Source organism: Cervus elaphus, chromosome 30 (genome assembly GCF_910594005.1).
Source record: "Cervus elaphus chromosome 30, mCerEla1.1, whole genome shotgun sequence".
NCBI lineage: Eukaryota > Metazoa > Chordata > Mammalia > Artiodactyla > Cervidae > Cervus > Cervus elaphus.
In genome coordinates this window covers 47,910,384-47,930,352 of record NC_057844.1, presented here as the reverse complement: position 1 = coordinate 47,930,352, position 19,969 = coordinate 47,910,384, and the positions used below count along the sequence as shown (strand labels likewise).

The 19,969-nt window shown below is 40.3% G+C and overlaps 1 protein-coding gene across 6 annotated transcripts in view; it reads left to right on the top strand.

Annotated features, from left to right (window-relative positions):
• The window catches only part of KLF12 (Kruppel like factor 12), a 511,104-nt gene that overhangs the window by 428,485 nt on the left and 62,650 nt on the right, over positions 1-19,969 (top strand). The gene's annotated exons all lie outside the window — the stretch shown is intronic.

Sequence of the window (19,969 nt, the reverse complement as noted above, 5' to 3'; positions counted from 1 at the left end):
CTTACTACAAAGGTGAATGGAAATTCACACGTCTCCATTTTTTACTTGATTGAATTGCGGTTAGAATGGGATTTTGATTAAAAACCATGGCTTTTTTTTTAAGTATGGGAAGATGATTACCAAAGATTGAGCTTCCAAATTAATTTTACTCCTAAATGAGGATTATTTTTAGATACAAAATAATGATTCTTTGAATTTGAATAGTGCCTAATCAGCTCGCCTCCCTTCCCCCATTAAATCTAATTAACCCTCACAATAACTGGATCTTGTTGTTAAATATTATGCTTTGGTTTTTCACAGAGGGGGGAATGGAATCCAGAGGAAGCAGCCATTTGCTTACACACTGTCTAAAGGCTGGGGCATCCCTCACAATCACTATTTTTCACAATCACTAAAGCCTATTGTTCCTTGTCAAACCTGGGAAGCTGAGAGGATAATAACGCTGATGGCCATTACATAAAAGGAAAGGGACAAACCAGGTCCTTTTTTGACTGCACGGAATTGCTATTACTTTTGAGTCCAAAGCACATCACGCTAAAGAAACTTCACCACAGATGGAGAATATGAGATCCTCAAGTGAGTGACATAAGCTAATGGGTAGAGTGCCATGTTGTCAGGGGTGAAGCCCAGTTTCTGCAGCTTATATTTCAGTGCTAAATGTGGATCACTGAGTCCACAACACATTTTCGTTTCTTCGCTTTTCCTTCCTGGAGTATTAGAGTAACAATAACTTGTTCCTACATAATTTATAGCACATTATTCTGTTAGTAAGTTTAAACCAGTTTTATCTCCAGAGAAGTAATCCATGAAAAACAAAAAGGATCGTTACTGAGAAAATTCAGCTTGTATTTATTCAGCAACATTTATTTACACTCCCAAGCACTAGATTAGAAAGATAAATAAAACATGATTTCTGTCTTTATGGGGCTTACTGTCTTGAAGGATCTGTGTGTGTGAGTGTGATGTCACATATATATAAAACATACAATATTATGTAATACAAATAATAAAATGTGGATAATGCTCTAAGAGATACGTTCGTAGTACAACATCCAGAGGAGAATAATTATCAACTTTATTTAAGACTAGTTTGAGAATGGACAGTATGGAAGGGGAAAAAATATAAAGGCGGAAAAGGATTGTCAGAAAACTGATTCCCAAGAAGGTTTTCAAGTAAAGGCTCAAAATTAATAGAAAAAAGAAGAGTCCTGACAAAGTGCTTTATTTATTGACTGAAACACAGATACAAGGACCTGGAGACATTTCTAACTTATTTGGTTGCGAGTTTAGTTAAAAATCCTGTTGCGTATACTACCTTGAATTTTTCTTACGTAAATATTATGAAACTGTTATATGGAAATAAATCATATAGGAAAGCTAGGAAGAAGCCCAGTGAATCATCCAACATCTACATCTACTTAAGTGATGAACTGTTGCCCTTTCTTTGTGAAATATTCTCTCTGAAGATCTAGATGTTTTAAATACTCATGCTAGCCATGGATATGAAAGCGATAGTTGCTCTTTCCAAAATAGAAGTTTTGGGATAATTTAAAGAATTAGATACCAAATTCAACACTAACTTGGTTCTGGCTTGAGTTATAGTGCACCACCAGCACTATATGTAAGTGGTGTTGGGTGAAGCCAGCAAGTGCTCCAGTTAGTTAAAAAATATTGTTCATCATATAAACAATTAAATCTCAGTAAAAGATGAAAAAATTTGAACCTGTAATGCATAACCTGAAATGCATAACAACTGGTAGATTTTAAATGTCAGTGGCTGTGGTTGAGGTCTCAAACCAGTGCTTATTATTGAGTAAAGATGGCTTAACATTATAAGTAGTGTTTTTCTTCGCATAATGTTAATATGAGAGGCAGTGTCCATCCCCTGGCCTCATTCCTGTGGCAGGAATTCCTCTGGAGCTGAAGAAATGTGTGGAAAAAAATGTCTGTTCAAGACAAACAAACCTGCTGGATGGAAAGAAAATATGGTTAAAAAATGTACATAATCAGGAAGGAGTTGAAAGCACCGGGATGTAAGGGGTCCAGTGACAGATGTCTGTTATAAGTATATGCTAACTTTCAGGGATTAAGGAAAGGCAGTAAGAACTTCTTGCAAGATATATTAGCACCCTAATAAAAAACATGAGATCATCGGACAACTCATTTAATATTCAATTAATCAGTGGTAGCAATCCAGACCAGACTATAAACTCTGCCCATCAGAATGACTCTCTCCTCTCTGCCATTCCACTGTAGTAATATTTGTTGATTTGAGGACTGATGAAGTGTTTGAGGTTCAGCATGTGAATTTCATTCGCTGTGTCGGGTCACAGCTCTTGTTTCATGCCTTCCTTTGTCTGACAACTATGTGACCCTTTCTAAGAGCATTTTCTATTTTTCTTGCATATGATAATGACAGGGAAAAAAATATTTTGCTCCTTGTGGGGCAAATGGGGGGAAATGGGGTCAGTCTTCTTAAAAGGTTGAATCTACAGGTAGACTTTTCTTCTTCACAGGTCTTTTTGCTTGAAACTATTGTGTTCTGATACCAGACCCACAAAGAGTGGCTGTTTCCAAGTCTTCTTTCAGCCCTTTCATCCCCAGAGCTATTCTAGAGTCTGAAATGTATAAACGTGTTTGGTGTGGATGTGTAGGTTGGACCAGGACAGGGCGGGGCTTGGTGGGGAGTGTCTCTGAAATGAACATTGAAGTTGATTTAAGGCTCCAAGCTTGCCATTCTCAGTGGGAGGATTCCAAAATCCTCATTTTTAGCTTTTCATTTTTTCTTCTGTTTATATACTTTTCCTTCCATCCAGCCCCAGTCCAAAAGTTTTCAAAGACTTGGGTGTATATGGTTGTTTGATGATGGCGTAGTCATGGTTATGCTGTGTACCCAAAACATTTGCGTGGGGCTGTTTTGTGCAGAGGTATGTGTCACATAGTAGAGACTGTGGACTATTTATATTATGATGGAGAAATTAGGCATTGTTAATAGGAATTGTCATTAGTAAAATAGGATTAATTTTCTCTTAACCATCCAGATGCTGTCACCACCAGTCTCAATTATGATTCCTTTCTTACCAACATGCCTGAGATGTTATGTAGCTGTCTGCAAAAGAAGCTCTAGTTTTAATAGCATATCCATGCCAATTATGACACATTTCTGGGTGTGGATCACATTTCACATTTGGAAGTGAAAAAGTTCTGTGTCACCAACTTAGGGAAGGGCAGGAAGAGCCTTTTCACACTTTGATGTTTTATGGTTGGATGTGCTATGCTACAATGATCTTAAATGTTTATATGCATATAGTTGAAAATGTTAGACATTATTTCATTGAATCTTTTTGAATGGTGTAACTAATATGGATTTTGGTCATAAAAATAAGAACATTGCTTCTTGTTTAAACTTTTTGCCTGAATAGAGGAGGCACTCAAGTTGCTGCTAGTGGAAACCTTTAAGAAAGCTGAGACAGAACTAGCTCTTTAAAAGGGGGTGGTGGGGACAGGACACTTCTGAATCCAGTAGTTATCAGTTGTGGGGCTGAAAAGGAACTGTTGTTGTTTTAAGCACTTACACATGTCCGACTCTTTGGGACCCCATGAACTGTAGCCCTCCAGGCTCCTCTGTCCATTGGATTTCCCAGGCAAGAATACTGGAGTGGGTTGCCATTTCTTTGTCCAGGGGATCTTCTTGACCCAGGGATCGAACCCACATCTCCTGCATTGGCAGACAGATTCTTTACCTTGGAGCCACCAGGGAAGCCCTTTGAAAAGGAACTGTAAATGTCATCAAGTTCAATTTAACTTCTCACTCTTTCAAACACAGAGATGGAGATCCAAAGACAGAAATGTGTTCCTTGTCAAATGCGGGCATAAGCCCAGTTCTCTACACTCCTGTCCGGCCACCTTTCTGCTACGTGCTAGCTAGTTACCTGTGGGCAGAGCAAGAGAAATGCTAAAGATTAAGTCAGATGGATGTTTAATTCATTACAAGCTAAGCAGAAGGCTTTTGTCTGGGAAATTCCCATGAGATTGATGTGATGGGGGAGAGAGAGAAGAAAGACCTGATAAAGACATTGCTTTCTCTTCCAATCTGTGGCAGTTGATCCCTGCCAAAATGTTTACTCATCATCTTGCAGATCCTTGCATGCTCATTATTTATAGATAATATTGACTATGTTACTTTAATTACCAGAGCATCTCACTGCTTCTTGACTTACAGGGCAAAAATTATGATACTGTGTCTTATCTTTAATATGTGAAGATTCCAGTTCCCAGATTGCCTGCCTGGTCTTCATTTTTTTTTTTAAATCCATACGTGTTGGCAAATAAGTAACAGCAGGCTGCCTTTAGATTTAGTTTGGAAGCTTGTTCTCTCCAGTGTTTGATAACAGATTTGGAAAATGGGCGGCAGTTTATATAACCATAAAGCAGTTTGCAAGTTCTCTGTACACTGAATTACAAGGCAGAGAAGCTTCCACAGTGATGCTACATTGAAAATCCCTTCAAATTCCTATCTTTTCTTATGTTATAATCCAGTGTCAGCTAGTAAATTCTTCCGTGACTTCCACCAGCTCCTCAAATTTAGCTTGGTGACAATTACGTATACTTTAAACTTGTGTGCTGTGTTTGAGATTTCCCTTAATGACCATTGGTCTAATTTTGTTTAATTCTCTGTTACCCAGTGCAGCAAGAACAGTCATGATAAAAATGTTTCACATTCCTGTTAATATCAGCTGATTTTTGTATCTAGTATTCCTTCAACCACAATAAAGATGACTTGGGGAAAAAAATTAAAGTAGGTTATTTTCTACAGTTATTTTCTAATTATGGGAGATATTAAGGCTATAAGATTCTGCTGAGCTAAAAGGTCACCACTTTTGAGATAGTTCTCTATTAAAAGTCCATTCATAATTTGTTTTTACCAACCAGCTGCTCAGAACCATATTAGTCTTTTACTTGGCCTGTCGGTATACTCTCTGATATTCCTGGCATCTTAGTACTGGATCTATGTGTGGTACTATTGTGTCTTAAAACATCTCTACTGTATTCTTAACTAGTTTTATTTTATCTTATATATATATATATATATATATATTTTTTTTTTTAATTTATTTGTCTGCACCAGGCCTTAGTTGCGGCCTATAGGATCTCGTTTCCCAACCAGGGATCCCACCTAGGCCGTCTGCATTGGGAAGGCGGAGTCTTAACCACTGGATCACCATGGAAGTCCTTGAATTAACTTATTTTAATATGGTCCCATATTCATTCAATGTTCAAAAGGACTTGTTTAGAAAAATCTAAAAATGCACAGAGACTTAACAACGTACTTCTATGTAATGCATGGGTCAAAGAAGAAATTTCAAGAGAAATTTAAAAGTACTTTTAACTGCAGTTGACCCTTGAACAAGTGGGCGTTATTGGCACCGACTGCCTGCATGTAGTTGAAAGTCTATGTATAATGTTATAGTTGGGCCTGCGTTTCCATGGTTTCCTCCATACGGTTTCAGTCAACCTCAGATTGTGTAGAACTATAGTACATACTTATCGGAAAAAATCCCCATATAAGTTGACCCACACATTTTAAACCCGTGTTGTTTGTTTAAAGGTCAGCTGTAAATGAAAGTGAAAACACAGGTTATCAAATTTTGTAGGAAGCGTCTAAAGTAGTGCCTAGGAGGAAATCTATTGCATTGAATGCATATTTTATAAAAGAGGAAGGCTCTAAAATCAGTTCCCTTAAGCTTTTACCTTAGGACACCAGAAAGAGGAGAGCAAATTAAATCCATAGTAAGCAGAAGAAAAGAAGCAAGAAAATGACTTGTTTGTAATTCTGGGACTTGTAGCATAGTTTTTATATAGTTGTTGTTTCTTAGCTTAAAGGTATAATCAGGAATCATGATTGAATCTGGGGAAGCTACTAAAACTACAGCTTTATAGTTTTCAGTTGTGCAGTGGGCATTATTCTCTATCACAGTCCCCTCCCTCTTAAATTTGTCAAATGTAGACCTTTAAAATAATGGTCATGTTGTAATGAAACAGACAAATAAGGAGGTTGGGGAGTCATTAATGAATAAGGCTTCCCTGGTGGCTCAGATGGTAAAGAATCTGCCTGCAATGCAGGATACCCAAGTTTGATCCCTGGGTCAGGAAGATCCCCTGGAGAAGGAAATGGCAACCCACTCCAGTATTCTTTCCTGGGAAATCCCATGGACAGAGGAGCCTGGCGGGCTACAGTTCCTAGGGTTGCAAAGAGTCAGACATGACTTAGTGACTAAACAACAAATGAATAATGCAGGTAAAAAAACTTTCCCAATATGAAAAAAAGATATATCTTTGATAGTAGAATTACAAGTTCTCTGATAATTAATGTGAGACATTAAAACGATGAAAGTGTTATGTTTGTTAGTCGCTCAGTCATGTCATACTCTTTGCAATCCCATAGACTGTAGCCCTCCAGGCTTCTCTGTCCATGGAATTCTCCAGGCGAGAATACTGGAGTGGGTTGCCATTTCCTTCTCCAGGGGATCTTCCCAACCCTGGGATTGAAGTCAGGTCTCCTGCATTGCAGGCAGATTCCTTACCATTTGAGCCACCAGGGAAGCCCAAAATGATGAAAGGTCTTATTCTGTATCTATCTAGAGGAGCCACAGTCTTTCTTAGTCTTCCACAGTATTTTTCAGTGGATACATTTGGGCTAAAGGATTAGCTAGTCAAAACTGCCTTCTAAATATATATTTGAAAGAATAATGACTTAATGTTAGGACCCAATCAGAAATCCTAATGTGTTCTTGAATATGCTGGGAATATTGCTTAGGTCATAAATCTTAAGGGGGTTCCCTTGTGGGAATCCTTGGGGTAACAAGTGGGTTTGTTTTGATTTTCATCTGTCAGTCATATTTGTGGTATCATCTTCCTAGCCATGGAGATTTCTCTGTAGACACATGGACAGTGAACTAGCCATTAAAAATCAAATAAGATATCATCCTACTATAATTTTTCTCAGTTGACCACTAGATTTTCATAAAGTTTCTTAATACTTTCCTTCAACTTGGCTATTTATTACATTTCTTAGTAGAGTACTAGATTACTTCAGGAAGGACCAGTATCCTCATAATGAATATGTTTCTTTTCATCAGTTTTAAGATAGCACTAGATAGTGTGTGACCTATTCGCCCACCAATTAAAACCAACCAATATCACATGTAGGCTTCCCAGGTGGCACTAGCGGTAAAGAATCCACCTGCCAATGCAGGAGAAGCAAGTTCCATCCCTGGGTGGGGAAGATCCCCTGGAGAAGGAAGTGGCAACCAGCTCCAGTATTCTTGCCTGGGAATCTCATGGACAGAGGAGCGGGGCGGGATACGGTCCATGGGGTCACAAAGAGTCAAACACGACTGAGCATCTGAGCACAACAACAGTATCACACAGGTTTTAGTCACAGTTGCTTCACATAAACCCTCAGCTAGTAGCTGAAGAGCTGAGGACCCTGCTGGAATCCGTAGTCTGTAGCCATTACCTCCGTCTCAATTTTCATTCAGTCCAGTCTCCTTTAGCAGGTGAAGTTCTTTGGTTGGAAGTAATGGAAATCGACTGAGTCTGTCTAACGTACTTGAAAGGCAATTTTGTTGAAGGACATTAGGTGGGTTATGGAGTCAAAGGGAAAAGTGAGGAGTTGGTCCTTGGGAAACCCAGGGAGCAGAGCAGGACCTGGAAGCAGGTTGAGTAAGAAGGTGCAATCTTGGAACGAGACAGCCCCAGCTCCTGGATCACCGTTGAGGACACCAAGGTCCGATCAACCCAGCCCAGCCTGACACAGGTGCCCAGCCTTTGACCGAGGTGAGGGCAGGGTACCTTGGTTACCAATCCCACTAAAACCACACACAGTGAGGGATTTCCCAAAGGAAGAGGAGGTGCTGGTACCAAACAGTGATGGGGAAGATGCTACCTCTTAAACCAGCACCATCCGCTTGCCATGTTACCAGTGAACTAGAAGCTACCACTAAAGGCAGTTGATGAAAAGTGAAAGTCACTCAGTTGTGTCCGATTCTTTGCGACCCCATGGACTATACAGTTCATGGAATTCTCCAGGCCAGAAAACTTCAACATTATTCCTTGGAGTCAGTCTTTTCCTATATTTTGCATGACGGAGGCACTCCTACAATTAGTAAGTAAAATTTGGTAATAAAAATAAATGGGTTCTCCCTGGCCTTACTCTTAATTAAATGTTCAAAGCATAATAAGAGTGTTTAGCCAAAATATTAATAGAATTCATTCTGAAAACTCACTAGCTTTATCCTAATCTCCTCAAACCATCCATTTTCCTAGAAATCCTACTTTGAATGGTATATTTCAAAAATTTTAAAACCAAACACAGTTATTGTGAAAAGATAGAGGAGCTTCCTAGGAAATGAATAAAGCTTGAAATCTGCAGGCTTATGTTCTAGTATAAATTTGTCACTTATGCTAAACCAGACTTTCTGCTTCCTTCACCTCAGTGTTTCTATTGAATGAATGATTTCTGGCCTAAACTATTCAAATTTGGTCTTGGGAAGAGTGCAACAGATAATACTCATCATAGTATCACCTTGAAAGTGCTTTATAAACTCTAGGTATTAACCCACAGTCAAAGGCCAGTACATAAAAGGAATCTTTTTCTACTTCCTGCATGATTTTTTTGACATACCTAGCAGTTATTATAACCCCAAATGAAGTGATAAGTTACTGGGTTGGCCAGAAAGACTGTAACAGCTTATGGAAAAAAACTCAAAACGTTTTTGCCAACCCAGTACTTTGACTCTCTTGGGTCCTTCTTGACTTTAATGATTTAGAACCCTGAACAAGTGAGTGTGCTTAGGAAGGACTGTGGTTTGATACATTAGATAAATACAAACTCCAGGAAGGGCAGGTGTTACATCCAAGCAGAAATGATAGCTTTTCTGGTTACAGATGTAGCCAATTTACTTCTGTTTCTACCAAGGCCAAATTAACAGAAGGGTAACACCCTTGGGCTTCCTAAGTGGCTCAGTGGTAAAGAATCTGCCTGCCAATGCAGGAGATGCGGGTTTGAGCCCTGGATCAGGAAGATTCTCTGGAGAAGAAAATGGCAACCCACTCTAGTATTCTTGCCTGGGAAATTCCATGGACAGAAGAGGCTGGCGGGCTACAGGATGTGGGGTTGCAAAGGATCAGACATGACTTAGCAACACAGCCAGCACCACCTCAACACTGTGTATGTTATCAACTCTGTGTGAGTAGTAAATATTCCCTTCCAGCCTCCTACATGGACATGTTGGGTTAGATCTTTTAGAAAGCAGTGATTTAAATTACCCATAGGAGTAAATTAATGTTCTTGTAAAATAGAAATCTCTCCAGTTCCATCTGTTTTCCCACTCCTCTACCCTTTGCCTTTTTCCTTAGAGGACTGTAAAGAAAAAGAAACATTGCTTTCCTTAGAGCATATAGTTGATAGTTCTGGACAAAGAAAGAAAATAACTTTCTATTATTTTTCACTTTAGACCTGAATTATTTCAGACTCTTTGAAGAACCCTGTTGCTTAACGGAAAGAATAGACTAGTTTCTTACCGGGCAAGTGGCTTACAGTAATCTTCCCCAAACTTTACAGGCTGTGAAGTGTTTATTTGAGAAAGAGAAGGGAAGGTGGAATTATAGCGACTAGGAAACAAAAGGCCTAAGGCGAGGGTGTTGAGAACAGAAGGAAGTTGCTGCCACCTAGAGGTAGAAGTTGGTAAATGGCAGGTGTACTGGGCTCCTGGGGTGATCCTGAAAGGAGACATGGAGGTAGAATCATCATAAAACTGAAAATGCTTCTGGTTGACTCACTCTCTGCCTCAAAGAGGGACTAGACTCATTCTCTGCTCTTTCCTAGACTCATTCTCTCCTCTTTCCTGTTGGTAGTCTGCCAGTATGTCCTATGAGATTTTGCTGACTCTGGTAGGCTTTTGTGAACCACAGTCTTGTAATTGATCATGAAAATGGCTGTTAAGTCTTTGAAAGTCATTGGAAGTCCTCTGTAGTGGCCATGTGGTCTCAATTATTTGGAGGATTCCTTATTAGCTTGGCTAATAGAGAATGTCTTTCATAATCCATTCCACATTATTTCAAATATGACCTCAGGAGCGCCTCAAAGGTTGCATGCTCAGTGAATTGTGTCGCTGACCGTCTCCTGAGTCTCAAGAAGACGCAGGTAGGAGGGAGACCTTTTTGATGGAAGCAGAGAATCCTGGGAATACCATTGAGAGTGAGGGGTCCTGAGACTCCCTTGGGTTATACCAAACCTGAAACCAGTACAGCCCAGCCTCAAGAATCTGCCACGTAGCCTATTTTGGCTTTTGTTTTCAGGAACTGGCTGTCCATAGCACTGACTTTTTTTGGCTCGTTGGGACATTTTTAACAGAAAATCCTCTCTTCTAAGGAAGTCTAGACAGCTATGACTGTTGCCATGTTTGCTGCCACCTTTGCCTGGTGATTCTCTTTCCGGGATGGCCATATTGCACAACCCCAGGGGGCCTATGTGGAGGGTGCCTCCCAGAGCACTAGAGCAGGTCTCGCTGGCATGGAAAGGGGAGAAAATATGAAGAGAATATTTGTGTGGATTTACACGTTGGCCCATCTCTCTTCTGCTGAATGGGAGACTTGGCTGAATGCTGTAGATGATTATGACGCTGGTTTTCACGGAAAGGGGCGGGGGAGACTTAAAATACCAGAAGATAGCACCAAGATCTTTTAGAAAGTGGGGCTCACAGTCTTAGTGTTCCTATGTTCCTCTTGTTTTTTAAGTGCTACTGCTGCCCTAGGACGCTTTTGCCGAAGCTCTCTTCTGTCCACCTGTTTTGTGGGCCTGGCTTGCCATTTCTGTTCTTTCGGGCTTCCCTGGTGGCGCAGTTGGTCATGAATCCACCTGCACTGCAGGAGCCTGCCTGCACCACAGGGGATGCACGTTCAAGCCCTGGGTCGGGAAGATCCCTTGGAGAGGGAAATGGCACCCCGCTCTGGTATTCTTGCCTGGGAAGAGTGGACAGAGGAGCCTGGTGGGCTACAGTCAGACAGGGATGAGCAACTAAACCAGCATCTTAAGTATTTACCTTCTATGTCACTTGCACACCTGGTCACTTTTGACATTCCGGAAGTTTTGTGCAGTTTTTGTTGTTGTTTTTTACTCGATAGCATCATCACTTTTCTAGAATACTTATTTTCATTCATTTATTCCCTCATCCAGTGAAATTATGGCACGTGCAGTGATCTGGCCACTTTCCTGCACTCTGGGGACACTGTATTTAATAAGACAAATGGGTCTCTGCTCTCCTGGAGTAGAGGAGGACAGATAACTAGCAAGTGTCTGGAGGTGAGAAGTGCTCAGAAGAAAGGGTAGCCAGGGGTATGTTGGGGATGCCTGGAAAGCCACTTCAGGGGCTTGGTCAAAAAAAAACACCCCTTGAAAGAAGGAGACACATAAGCTAGGAGACGCATGAAAAGGAGTCTACTGTGTGAATGTATGGGAGAAATTGTCCAAGTGCTCGAAATAGCTCACACCAGAGCCCTGGGATGAGGACACATTTGGAAAATTCAGGGAACGTGAAAAAGTGTGTGAGGGGTGGTTGAAACAAAACAAGGGTGTAGAGAGGTTATGTCTCAGTATGCACATTGTGAGTGAGTGGGTGAGTGACTGAAAGTCGCTCAGTCATGTCCAAGTGAGTGAGTGAAAGTCACTCAGTCGTGTCTGACTCTTTGTGACCCCATGGCCTATACAGTCCATGGAATTTTCTGGGCCAGAATACTGGAGTGGGTAGCCTTGCCCTTCTCCAGGAAATCTTTCCAACCTTGGGATTGAACTCAGGTCTCCTGCATTGCAGGCAGCATCATCAATATATAATTGATACTTAAATGATACTTGACAAGGGGTGGACGTGTCTATATCTGATGATGAGAGAGAAGTTTTTGAGACCAAGAAAAGCTGAAGATAAGTTTTTCAGACTGTCCACTGGCGGCTCTAATGTACAGTGGTGGAGCCACAGATACCCACAGGTAAATCAGACAGAAACTATTCATATCACGGTGCACTTCACACAGCGAGCACATGTCCTCAGCGTGCATGGAAACTGAAGTGTGAATTTCAGTCACCTTCTTTGCCCCACCTGCGCATGCTGTCAGCATGCACCACCATAAAATGATGCTAGCTGCCCCAATGTGTGTCCAGCCCAGAGCTGCTTGGTGAGACACCCAATGTCAACTAAATAAATAGATCTTAACACACAAAGGCATCTTTTCCCCAAAATACCAAGCACCCTGACCTCTTTCTTCCTGCAAAAAGGCACTAGAAAAGAATCCATTTGTTCAGATCCTCCAAGCCCACTTTTCTTCCTGTTCTCCACCTACACAATCACATAAGCCAGAAACTTCACAATAACATCAACTCTTTGAACCAACATCCATTTAATCACCCAGTCTAGTGGGTGATCTAGTGTTGTTCCTCCTAAATATTTCTTGGCCATGTTAGCCCATCTCTTGCTTAAAGATTTAACGTAAGCTCCTAAGGGTCTCTTTGGATTCTGATTCTTTCTACTCACCCTGCAGATCCATTCTCCACCTTGCCTGCAGTGATGTTTGTCAGATGCAAATGGGATTTCTCTTCTCTGTCCTGCCATTCAAAGCCCTTAGTGCAGTTCATGAGATCCTTTGCTAAATGACTGTTTTCTTGCTTTTCCACCTTGCTTTCCCTAAATGTTTTCCATCCTCCATGGATCCTGCATTCCAGCTACACAGAATTTATGTTTTGCAGAACGCGTTGATTACCATGGAATCTAATTCTGAAGGGCTCAGATTAAGAATTCTCTTCTTTGGGAAGTCTTTCCTCCAATACCCCCATCCCCATCCGCCCCTTCTTCCTCCCTGATCCGATGCCACTATATGAACTGCGTTACCATCCTCATCACGATTTAGTGTCCTCACTGGTTTGCCTGTGTGTGGTGATCTTCCCACCTTTCCACCTGCAGATGGCAAACCATTGTCATTTCCTGGCTTCCCACATAGCACATGGGGAAGCAGACCCAGGGAGTATTCATCAATGAAATGAATAATCTCAACACCCTTATCTCACCTTGTAGGAAAACTGAGACGTCAAGAGCTTAAAGGATATTGTCCAAGTTTGCACAGTGAATTTGAGCTGGGATCAGAACTTCATCTCCTGACTTTGATGGTTTCTCCTCCACTTTTTCATGGCCGTTTTCCATCCTTATTCAGTATTTTCCACAAAGTAAAAAAGCGCAGATTCAGAGGGCAACAAGAATTTCTTATGTTAGAAAAAATCTTTAGACTTGAGTTTTATCATCTCTACCTTTTCTGTGCTTATAATTATTATAATCAACAAAACGTTTGAAGGATAATCGTAGAATACTGACCTAAATTTCAGAGATTGGGAACCTCTTCTGTCATTCTCTTAATTGTCTGATCTGAGACAAGATTGAGTAGCCTGTACTTGCCTGTGTATTTCACAGAGATTATATGAAAATAAATGGAAGAGATTTTATAGGGAAGGACTTTATGCTCTGGGAGGCAAGATACTAAAAAATGCCTCAGTGGTATTTTTGGTCACTGTTCACTTCTAAATGTAACCTCCCTTTTCGTTGCTTTATTTGATAGCTTTTCATTTCTTTTTTTGTTTCTACAATTGTCTAGTTTTATAAAGGATTAAGATTCCAGTTCTTGCCTCCATCTGACTTTTCCATTTATGCCCTTCCCTCTGATCCACTTGATTCTGAATTTAATTATCAGGCTTACATTAACACCCTGTCTCTTTGCTTTCTTCCTGCCTAGCAGTTCTTCATGGCTGAGTGAAAAGAGCTTGATTAATAAAAGCTTGCCCTTTTATATTTCCTTGTAATTAGTCCAATGAAAAAGGGTCACCTCCTGGATAGGCTTTGTGTGGGTGATTTTTTTTTTTTTAATTCTTTGTCCTTTGGGTGTGCTAATTCCATGGCTTTTTTGTTTCTGGTATATATTGATGGATTTGGAAATCAAACTTCTGGTTGATTATTGCCACACTTTCAAAGACAGACATCCACAAACATCACAACTCTGGAAATAGGATTTGGAATGAGATTTTAAATGTTGGCTCTGTGGTTTTATAGGATTAAGGCATGGGACATTGTCAGATGAACAAAGAATAATTATCTTTTTCTTTTTAATTGATTATCTAACTCAACAGGTCCTGAATTTTAAGTGGCCCTATGTAAAATATCAAATCCATGTTTGTATGAAGAGTTAAATCATTTATCCTCCCAAGGGCTGAGAAGCTAGACCTCCCCAGGATCATAGCATCTGTGGGCCCATGATCACAGAGCATACACCAAAAAGGGCCTCCTGATGATAATAAGGAAGGATTGTTTACTTTGTGGGAAATGTCCATCAAAGCAAATCCAGAGCTGTAATTGGCCACAGAGGGAGAAGTAGCCTCAGAAGTACTGGATGTAGATTTCTCTTCTCCAGTAACTTTTTTAAGGCCTTTAAAACTGACCTGGGGTGAATAAATACAAAATCAGAAGTCCAAGCAACTCAGTGGAGGAAGCACAGGCTGTGAGATCAGGGGATGCTAGTTCAAATCCTGTCCTCTGCATTTATTGGCTGTTTGGCCTTAAGCAAGTCAGCACATCCTCACTGCTGTTTTCCTTGGAATAAAAGTCCAACAAAAATATCTCTTTCCTCGAGCTTAGCAGATTAACATTTAAATGTGTAGATTCAGGTTAAAGATCTGGCTGGAGCAGGATCATGTATGTTAGTTATTATTTTTATCAACCTGATTATCTGCTCCCTCAAAGGCAATCATCTGAACATGGTTTGTGTCTGTGTCTGCCTTCTCTGTGGGTCATGCGCTACCTCCTGACGAAGGGAACCCGATACGGAGTTAAAAGTGGGCTCTGAAATCAATAGTTTGCTCCCGGGCATGCCTGGGGTAAATAATTCATCCTCTGGTGGTGGACAGTAAGTCTCCAAAGTGATTCTCCACAAACTCCTCATTTTTAACACTTCTCTCCAAAGGGAAACAATGAAGTCTGGTTTTCTCAGAAATTGGACAGCATACTTGGTTAGAACGGCCTGTCAATGATATTTTACCTACCTATGCTTTTTATGGTTTTATGCAGTTTCATACATATCATTCCATTTATTCTTTATAATGATTCTGGGAGATGTTGTAAAAGGTACCATTATCTAATCTTTAAAGTGAAGAGAGGCAGAAGAGAGTGGGAATTAAAGCATCATTCTACTTATTTTTGTATTGCAGTTACCACATATTAACTCTGCAACCTTAGGTAAATGTTTTACTATCTGTGTGCCTCAGTTTATATAAAACCATAAATTGGAACTTCCTATCAATCTTGTGCTGTGGTTTTTGTGAGGATTAAATGTACTAATACCTAGAATACTCTTAGGACAGAGTTTAGCAGACTCAATAAATGTTGACTATTAGTATTTTAAGGGAACGCAAAGCTAACTTATTTAAAATGTTAGTCACTCAGTCATAACCGACTCTTTTCAACCCCTTGGGCTATAGACCTCCAGGCTCCTCTGTCCATGGTATTCTCTAGGCAAGAATACTGGAGTGGGTTGCCATTTCCTCCTCCAGGGGATCTTGCCTACCCAGGGATTGAACCCAGGTCTCCTGCATTGCAGGCAGATTCTTTACCATCTGAGCCACCAGGGAAGCCCAGTTTATGTAAGGCCATAGCTAATATATGGCTGACATTAGTTCTTTATGTCTGGAAAGCATTTTGACCCCTCTACAAATAACAAAATGGAGACCTAGATTAACTGAATTTCCCAAGAAGGTGTATTCAGTTGACCTTGATATTTCCACTACATTCCTCCTGTTAACTTCTCTCTCTTTAGAAGTGAAAGAAAGTAAGTTGCTCAGTCATGTCCGACTCTTTGTGACCCCATGGACTGTAGCCTACCAGGCTCCTCCGTCCATGGGATTTTCCAGGCAAGAGTACTGGAGTGGGTTGCCATTTCCATCTCCAGGGCATCTTGCCAACCCAGGGATCGAACCCAGGTCTCCCACATTGTAGGCAGACACTTTACCGTCTGAGCCACCTACCTTAAAATGTTCACGTTTCCTAAAGTTCCATGTCATTGTGCATAATCTTTCTTAAAGATAATAGCCTTCTCTACAATTTTAGTCCACATCCTTTTACTATTGACAGCTTGGATTGACCTCTTCCTCTTCTGAGTCCCCACCAAGCCTCTCTATCACAACCCTTCAGTGTGTGTGTGCATATGTGTGCATATGTGTGCATGTGTGTGTATGTGCCTCTTTTTTAGATGCTAAATGTCCAGTATCTTACAGAAGGTCTGACCCATGAGTAGCAGACACTCTGGAAATATTTGAAGAAGGGAGAAAAAGAGGGATGGGACATGGCTTTAAATTGAAATGTTCTAATCCTTCTAGAATATTTTCCAGATATTCTGAAATATGTAACAAATTTTTCCAAGATTTGCTCAATTAAAGAAACCTGTTTATTGGAAGTCTGACATATCTTGAGCACCCACTCTGTGCTAGGGAATCCAGGGACTAGAGGTATCTACACAGAATGTCTGTCTTTGGGGAAGAGCTTGAACTCTCAAGAATGAGCTAGCAAAGTTATGTTGCTGCTGTGTATTGATGGTCTTTTATAAAAATCATGTCACCTGTTTGTCACAGGCAGGGCTTTCTATGCCTCACTACTTTAACATATTTAAATATTGCATCATGTGTTGGCCCTGGGCATTAGCAGTGTTCAAGATAATGGAATTCATGCATAGAAAATTATTTGCATTTTTTAAAGTTCACTTAAACATTTTTTTGAAAGTGTCTCCATTGCCTTTGTTCCTTCTAATGCTTCTCCTAGTGTGATTTACCATGTCTATAAACTGAAAAATAATTGAACTAATAACAGTTCCATAACTGTTTGCCCACATGCACATATATACACTCCTAATTGTAATAACACTGTTATTTTTGTTTGTGGATTTTGTCTGTAGATATTTATCAGTTTGATACTACTACACCGTATTGACATTGGAATGTCATTAGAATGCTGATTTCTCTGTGGGTTTAGAGACTTATTTTTGAAGGCATCAGACATTCAGTAAGACTTTTGCCCAGTGTGTGTTACCTGTGTAGTAGGGCATTACTACCCTTGAAATGTAAAAATGATATATCATTAATCTCATGACCACTGATGTTCTTGCACTGTTATTGATTCAGTTGTGTAGTGGCATGCCCTTGACTTGCGTGCTTTCAAACTGTTGAGTATCTTGAAAATAGCATTAAGTGAAAGCAGAATCATGGCTGTTATTGCCTGGTGTTGTCTGAAGCAGTGTTTGCTTCTATAAGTTGGTGCTTATCAGTAAATTGGGAGGCCTCTGATTCCAGAGACTATAGATGTAATTGTTGACAAACAAGCATTTCCTTTTCTTCTTGCACTTGGTGCTTTGACTTAATGTGTGAAATACCGTAGTTCTTGCATGTGATAGTTTCACAAAATATGGAACTGCTCATTGTCACAAACTGGGCATACCATGATCTTTGTTAAATACACTGGGAATAATAATAATAATCACAGGCTTCCCTGGGGCTCAGATGGTAAAGAAACTGCCTGCAATGCAGGCGACCTGGGTTCAATCCCTGGGTTGGGAAGATCTTCTGGAGAAGGAAATGGCAACCCACTCCAGTATCCTTGCCTGGAGAACCCCATGGACAGAGGATCCTGGCGGGTTACAGTCCACGGGGTCTCCAAGAGTCGGACACAACTGAGCAACTAACAGTTTCAATAATAATCACCATTAATAATAATACAGTTAATATGTATCAATATGCATGATTAGGATTAGGTTGGTTGCAGTATGTCCTTCAGGTCTCACTCCAGTTGGCCTAAATGTCACACGATGTAGTCACTGGAAGAGAAAAACCAAAAGCCTGTTCCCTGGTTCCTGACACAACCCCCTTCACAATGCAGCTTCATGACTGTAGTCACAGTGAGGTAAGATCAGTGCTCTCCTTTCCTACATGAAACAGATCCTTTAAATGAACTCGCATTTGCAATATGCATTCTCCTATGTCCCCAAAGGCTCAGAGCTTGTGTCCAACCTTTGGGACATGAACATGAGATATCATTGACCCCATTTTGTCAGTGATGAAATTAAGGGCCCAAAACAGAGATTTGGTGATTCGTTCTCCGTAACCAGCCGCCGTGGAGCGGGGCTGGCACTCTGAGATCGTCTCAGTCCAGATTTAGCAGTGGATCTTCTGCCCATGCCGCTGACTCCTAACGGGAGTCAGCTGGAATTCTTATTTGTGGGAGGAGAATTTCACAGCACACACACCAGCTCTATTTTATTTTAGTACAAAGATTCCACAGATCTTGGCATTTGGTTTTGTCTGAGGTGTGGAAAAATATTTGTCGAAAGGGAAAGAAGAGTTTCCAGATAACTATGAGAAGTCCCTGAGGTTCTTGAAACTGCTTTTCAAAACCTTTTTAAAGGTATAGATTAGTTTTCCCTCTGGAATGCTTGAAATATTGTAAGCGCTCTCAGTGTACCCTCTAGTCAAATGATTTTTCTCTCTTTTCTGGACTCCACACTTTCTATCAACCACCATCATGGTTTTTCTCATTTAACACAGTGGGACTTTAAGGTGATTATTCTGAAATTGTCAGCGGTTCTGAAGCAGATTGCTACCAAAATGATTTTTAAGATGTTCTTCTTAAATCAACTTTTTCTGAATACAAATAAATACACATAAGTTTGTGCATATAACAGTATACATATTTATTGTTTATACATATTTCTTGGTGTTTTTTTTTAGAAGCCACTTCAAAAGAAGTTCCCATGTAACTTTAATGGAATGAGAAAACATTCCTTTTTGTACTCCCCCCTTAATTTATAAATGCATTCAACCTGTTAAATACTCATATAGTAAGTCTTCAGGCAAAGCTAAATCCTCTGGTGCTTTCTGGAACTTAAAGCAGAGGTCTATTTTAAGGAACCTGGCACTGATCAGATAACAGATTTTTAAGACTGTCTACATAAGAAGAGTCAGTCCTGAAGGAAGGCAGGTTACAACTCCTTCCGCCAACATTCTCTGAGAGGAGGCAGTAGGAACAGCCCCCAGCACATGCAGTACTTAAGTAATTCATAGATGACTATGCCATCCTCCAAATGTGCTCAGATTCTAAACTCAGATTATAGAAATGGAGTGTAGCCGGAGATGAAGGGAGAAAGCAGGTCTCAGATAAGGCTGATGTCCTCAGCCCATCTGAAATGTAACAGGCTACTTCTGGCAACTTTTCTTCTAAGTGGAGAAACTAATGGGAAGATGGGGGATTTTCTTACATAAGAGAAGGAAAGACCAGAAGAGGGTTAGGACTCAAGAGTAACTTTTTTTTCTTTATGCTCAAAAAGAACATGACTATACTATGATTCTCCCCAACTTAAGAGCATAGTGAGAAGAGCTGACAAACAATCACTCCTTGGGGCAGGGGGCACTGAGCCATTTCAGCCCCTCACAGGGAGCATTGACTACTCTTTGTTCCGGATAAGCTGTTTCCTAAAAAGGAAAATCATATTGGAATACTTAGCTCCCATTGAAAGTGTACACTCTGCTGTTTCATATCTTCAGTGCTAAGAGGGTTGATGTTGCTCACATTCTACTATTTGACCTCTTTAAGATTGTTTAATCTGCCTGAGCTTTATTTTACTCATCTGTAAAATGGGAATAATAATACTATCATCTTAGAGTATTTGAAGAACTAAATAAAGTGATTCATGTAAAAGACTTAAAAAAGATTCAGCAAATCTTAATTTGCTCTGTAAATATTAGCTGTTATGATGTAAGCACCCAAAAGCTAAGCAAAAGGAAAATCCCTATTTGTGATAACCTTAAGTAGAGACTGTGTGCATGTGTGCTAAGTCTCTT